Raw genomic sequence first — 6,481 nt, 5'->3', positions numbered from 1 at the left:
GATAGATAGATAGATAGATAGATAGATAGATAGATAGATAGATAGATGGATGGATAGATAGAGATATGTGTGTATTGAATCCTATGTTTTGATTATCACTTTAAAAATTAGTAATTCCTTTTGGGATATGGGTTGGATTAGATGAACACTGTTCATTCTAAGATTGAGATTTTTTTTTGAGCATGCAATATGTTGGGATCAGTGAGAAGACTTTCCTGAATAGTGATAACTGAGAATAGTAGGAAATAAGATTGTTTAAGGTAGGTTCCACCAAATTAAGTAGAGTGCTGAAAACTCTTTAGAGGAGTTTATGCTTGATAGGGCAGACAAGAGAAAACAATTGTAGTCCTTTCAACAGTGTAATGGCAAGAAATAACTGGTATTTTAGCATGATTGGGCTAGCAGTGGTGTTCAGGATGGATTAGATGGTGAGAACTAAGAGCCACAGGGGAGGATATTGCAGTAATTCAAAGATGAGATATAGTTTCTTCAAACACATCTACCTGGAAATTGTTTACTGGTTTAAACATTAACTAAATGACAATACACTAGAACCTCACAGGTAGGAAATGATAAAGGAACTTGTTTCCCTACACCACACTTGAAAGGATATACATCAGCCTTCCATACCCCTATTCCATTTAGTGAATGCTCAGTGGATGCAATGGAGTATAGATGACATAGTTAAGTAATAAGGCAGGATGGGTCATAAGTCTGTTTGGGGGTGATTATTGTATGCCTCAGGTGGTATAACAAGGCACAATAGCTGAAGGCTCAGGAACTTTAACTACCTGAAAAGTATCATAATTTCCCCAAACTGCCCTGCCTGTCATGTTTCACTGCTATTTTGAAATGGAATTTATAAATTAAAAATAAGGAAAGGAAGGCAGGGTTCTGCATTATGGACACAATCTTGACATTAATAGCATCCAAGAAGAACCTTCCATTAGACTGTGCTCAGAGTTCTAAAGCCAGTGTTATGGGGATTATTGAAAATTACATGTTGAAGAGCAGATTTGATATTTTCAAAGGAAAAAGGAGACAAAAGGGTCTCTAATGTTTAGTATCCTATTTATAATTTGTTTCAACTATCTAAAAGGAAAGATTATTCTTTAAGTCCATGTAACCACAATTAGTTAGGGATTACTAGAACACTCCTATAATCTACTTTCCTAAAAAAAGATAAAAAACAAACAAACCTCTGGTAAAATCAGTGGGGTAAAATCAGAGGGTTATAATTTGAGACCAAAATTATTACATTTAATTTAGCACATTAATAAAATACCTACTGTGGGTCTAAAATTTTTTTGCTATATATTGGAATGGCATTGCTTCTGTCCTCATAGAAACTGCAGTGGGGGGGGGAAGACAGGACAGACAGACAAATAAATGCAACAGAAAGTTATGCAGAAGTGCATGAGAGTTACAGCATGATATAGGAGGATGTAGGGAAGAATTTCTAACCTGGGATCCATAAAATTATTTACCAAAATATTTTTAACTGCAAATTAGTTTCTTTTGCAAGGTTCTGCATTTGATGTTGTGCAATTAAAAACATAATTCTCAGAAGCATTATTCTGACCTTAAACTTCACTAACGGGCTTAAGTCCATGACCAAAAATGAATGAATGAATAAAAAAGTTTAAGAGCCCCCATTCCTTGGGGAAAAGCCCTTAACAACTTGGGAGATTAGGAAAAGCTTCCTAAAGATGTATGGCATTTGTATTAGATTTTAAAGGATGTGTAAGAATTCTGCAATTGAGGAAGGAGTGGAAGGGTGTTTTAGGCGTAACAAATGGTGAAAGCAAAGGTACACATGGGGGAAAATATGAATCATATAATTAGTTGTGACCTCATAGATATATCTCTTGCAAAGTCTATACTTTTCCTCCTGAGGTACAGGTTCTGTTACCTGTTCAACTTTTTCAATGACTAATCAAGAAAACACTAATACTCTGACTAACCCCACACTTCAGGTAGCTTTGTCTGTTAACTGCCTCCAGCACATATCACACTCATGCCTGTCTTTGTGCCTTCAATGAGAGAATTACCTTTAACTCAGTTTACAAACCTTTGTATTTACCAGGCACTACACTAAGGTTAGAGGTACAAAGAAAGGAAAAAAAAAAAAACACTCTCACTGCCCTCAAAGAGGTCACATTCTAATAATAGGTGATAAAAACTGTAGAAGCAAATTTTATACAGCATAGGATAGAAGGTACTTTATGTTCAAGAAAACAAGAAAATCTGGGAGTTGGAAAACACCTACCACAAATAGGGACATGGATTCTCTTAAAAAGAAAAAAATATATATTTTATTTTCAATTAAAAAGCATTGATCATGTCTTACCCCCACCTCCATTTCCTCACCTGATGAAAACAAGGAATAATAATAACAAAATAAAAACATTTAGCCTTTAATATGTGTCAGGAACTAATCTAAGCACTTTACAAATAGTATCTCATTTGATTCTCAAAATCTTGGGTGATTGGTGCTATTACTCCCATTGTGCCAATGAGGAAACTGAAGCAAAAGAGACTTGTGTAGGTTCACATAAGCAACAAGTGACTGAATCTAGATTTGAACACACGTCTCAGTTTTTAAAATATTATTAATATATTTTTAGTTTTCAACATTCATTTCCACAAGATTTTGAGTTACAACTTTTCTCCCCATCTTTCCCACACCCCTATATAGCAATCCAGACCCGGAAGGCTCAGCTCGCAGAGGCAGGCCTGGAAGAGGCCTGATCAACTTGGAGGGCAAGTCACCCCACCAACCACAAGGGCCACTACCAGGCCTATCACCAAAGGGCTGGGACTGGAAAGAGCAAGGTAAGAACCAAATGCAGAGGCCCATGTCCCAGACAGCAAATACTCCTGGGGCTACCACTTCATAGCCCAGAAATTTAAAAAAAAAAAAAAAGCCCCTATCAGGACCTCCAAAGACCAGAATGACAGAGTGAACCTCACCTGCTCCAACCACCCCCCCTGACCCTGAAAACAGTAACTCTTGCCCCAGGGCAAAACCCTCTACAGTAAAGGCTTGGGATCCTTAGAGGAAGCGCTTGGCTAGGGCCCTGCCTTAAAATAGATAGAAAGCAGACTACAAAGACTCAGAAGTCCTACTATCCTCAGAGGGAGGAACCAAACTCAGAGGGAGACAATGTGGGCTCCACACCCAAAGCTGAAACTTCAACAGGGAATGGGTCCCAAGCACAGAAAGCTCTCCTAGATGAGATCAAAAGAACTTTGAAAACCAAATGAGAGAGATAGAAGACCAGTACAGGGAGCCTACTGAATACCCCCTCCCCCAATCTGTTATCTCTTATTTCCTCCCTCATCCTCCTCCCCACAAAATTTCTAGTAGGGCAAGATGGATTTCTATATCACAGTGCCTGTATATCTTATTTCCAAGTTGCATGTAAAAAGAAACAGATTTTTTTAACATTTGTTTTAAAAACTTTGATTTCAAGCTTCTATCCCTTATTCCCTCCTCACCCACCACCTCTGGGAAGACAAGCAATTCAGTATAAATTGTACATGTGTAGTTATGCAAAGCATTTCCAAAGTACTTATATTGTGAAAAACTAATTAAACTCCCTCCATCCACCCCCACCACTTATTCTATTTTCTCCTTTGACCCTGACCCTTTTCCAAAGTGTTTGCTTCTAACCACCCTCTCCTCCAAACTGTACTCCCTTCCATCATCCCCCCTCTTGTCCCCTTCCCCCCTACTTTCCTGTAGGGTAAAATACCTAATTAAGGGTGTATGATATTCCCTCCTTAAGCCAAATCCAATGTGAGTAAGGTTGATCCATTCCCTTTCACTTTCCTGCCCTTCCCCTCCATTGTAAGAGTTTTCTCTTGCCTCTTTTATATTAGATAATTTACCCTATTCTATCTCTCCCTTTCTCCTTCTCCTAAAATATTCCTCTCAAGTCTTAATTGTATGTTTTAGATAACATCCCTTCCTATTCAACTCATCCTGTGCTCTCTGCCTATATATACATGCACACACATATACACACACTCACATATATATTTATATACACATACATCCTGCTATACATATATATGTGTATGCATATATACATATAAACATAAACATACATACACATGTGTATATATATGTATATGTATACATATATATTCCTTTCAACTATCCTCATACTGAGAAAAAGTCTCATGAGTTGCAATTATCATTTTTCCATGTAGGAATCTAAATAGTTCAACTTTAATAAGTTGCTTGTGATTTCTTTTTCCTGTTTGCCTTCTCATGTTTCTCTTATTTCTCATATTTGAAAGTCAAATTTTCTGTTCAATTCTGTTTTTTTTTTCATCAAGAATGCTTGAAATTCCTCTATTTCGTTGAATGACCATATTTTCCCCTGAAGCATTATACTCAGTTTTGCTGGGTAGGTGATTCTTGGTTTTAATCCTAGCTACTTTGACATCTGAAATATCATATTCTAAGCCCTTTGATCCCTTAATGTAGAAGCTGCTAGACCTTGTGTTATCCTGATTGTGTTTACACAATAATCAAATTGTTTCTTCCTGACTGTTTTTTAACAATTTCTCCTTGACTTGGGAACACTGGAATTTTACTATGATATTCCGAGGAGTTTTCTCTTGGGGATCTTTTTGAAGAGGTGATCAGTTTGAATCCTTTCAATTTCTATTTTGCCCTCTGATTCTAAAATATTGGTGCACTTTTGCTTGAAAATTTCTCAAAGGATGATTTCTAGGCTCTTTTTTTGATCATGACTTTTAGGTAGTCCAATAATTTTAAAATTATCTCTCCTGGATCTATTTTCCAGGTCAGTGGTTTTTCCAATGAGAGATTTCACTTTGCCTTCTATTTTTTTTATTATTTGTTTGGATCCGTTTTATAATATATTGATTTCTCATAAAGCCATTAGTTTCCATTTTCTCCAATCTAATATTGAAAGTATTATTCTCTTCAGAGAGCTTTTGAAATTCCTTTTCCATCTGGCCAATTTGATTTTTTAAGGCATTCTTCTCCTCACTGATTTTTGGGCCTCTTTTGCCCTTTGAGTTAGTCTATTTTTAAATTTATTTTCTTCAGTATTTTTTGGGGGGGAGGTCTCCTTTAGCAGGCTGTTGACTTGCTTTTCATGATTTTCTGGCATCATTTTCATTTCTCTTCTCAATTTTTCCTCCACCTTTATTACTTCATTTGAAAAATCCTTCTTGAGCTCCTCCATGGCCTGCAATCAGTTCATAGTATTCTTGGAAGCTTTTGATTCAGGAGTTTTGCTTTTGCTTTCTTCTTCTGGGTCCAGGTTTGGATCCTTTTTGTCTCCCAAAAAGGATTCTATGGTCTGATTTGCTCCCTCATCTTGCCAGCCAATTATTTGACTTTTCAGCTCTTTGTCACAATAGAACTCTGCTTCCAGAGTGGGGGGTGCTGTGTCCCAAATCTCTGGGGTTTTCACAGTTGCCAGAATTAAGAGGAGGGCACCCTCTCTGCAATCCCCACGAGCTTTGGCCCACTGGTGTTCCTCACCCCAGGACAACCACCTAAGATTGCAACCTATATCCAAGCAGGTCAAAGCAAGACCAATTACCCTCTTACTGGTTACTTAGTCCCCCTACAATCTACAGGCCAGGTACTAAGGAGGCAGCCACATGGCAGCTGCTGCAGCCACTGTACCTCCACGGCACTCCACTGCCTCTTGTCCTGAGGCCAGACCACGCTCTTCTCTCACCCAGTTCCAACAGAGTTACCCACTGACCTTTTACTTTCCATTGGTTTTTATGGGTGGAGAATTCTGGAAAGTGCCACAGCTGCTGGTGATTCACTCTCTTGAAGTCTGCTCTGGCTGGTCTGTGCCACTCTTTGGTGCCACCCAGGGTTTTGGCCCATGTGGTTTGCATAGGACTGTACTCAGCTGCCAGTCTGGTGCAATAGACCCTTCCTGTCAGCCTTCCAGGCTGCCTTAAGTGGGAGATTTCTTGCTCTCTGTCACTTTATGGGTTCTGTAGCTCTAAAATGTGTTTAGAGTCATTCTTTTTTTACCAGTATTGGAGGTGGTTGGAGCAGGAGCTGAAGCATGCTCCTGCTTTTACTACACCATCTTGTCTCCACCCCTCTAATCTTCTTTGATTCTAAACCCAGAGATCTATGTACTGTACCATCTAATCGCCAAACTAGGAAAGAAAAAGGCAGAACTTTCCAAGAAAGAGGAAAAGTCAGAGCAAAGACATGAAAACAGAAGATGGAGTGTTACATTTGAGCAATTTAAAGTATGCTAGTGTCGCTGAATAATATAAGGTATGTAGGGAAACAATGGCAGCTAAGTGGTGCAATGGATAGAGTGCAGGGCCTAGAGACAGAAAGACCTGAATTCAAATCCAACCTCATACATGTACTGGTTGAATAACCCTGTGAAAGTCACTTGCCTCAGTTTCCTTAGCTGTAAGATAAACTGGAAAAGGAAAGAGAAAATCACTCTAG

The 6,481-nt window shown here is 38.5% G+C and overlaps 1 long non-coding RNA gene across 1 annotated transcript in view; it reads left to right on the top strand.

The window, feature by feature from the left end:
- The window catches only part of LOC138145242 (uncharacterized), a 107,522-nt gene that overhangs the window by 76,975 nt on the left and 24,066 nt on the right, over nt 1-6,481 (top strand). The window contains exon 2 of the long non-coding RNA XR_011164155.1: nt 2,699-2,835. This is a non-coding gene — a long non-coding RNA (uncharacterized lncRNA). The remainder of the gene's footprint in view (nt 1-2,698; nt 2,836-6,481) is intronic.

This window comes from Petaurus breviceps, unplaced genomic scaffold (genome assembly GCF_028583685.1).
Source record: "Petaurus breviceps papuanus isolate PSGF00001 unplaced genomic scaffold, PetGlider_PUasm1.0 90731, whole genome shotgun sequence".
Lineage (NCBI taxonomy): Eukaryota > Metazoa > Chordata > Mammalia > Diprotodontia > Petauridae > Petaurus > Petaurus breviceps.
The sequence above is the reverse complement of the archived record's forward strand: the minus strand, read 5'-3'. Positions and strand labels throughout refer to the sequence as shown.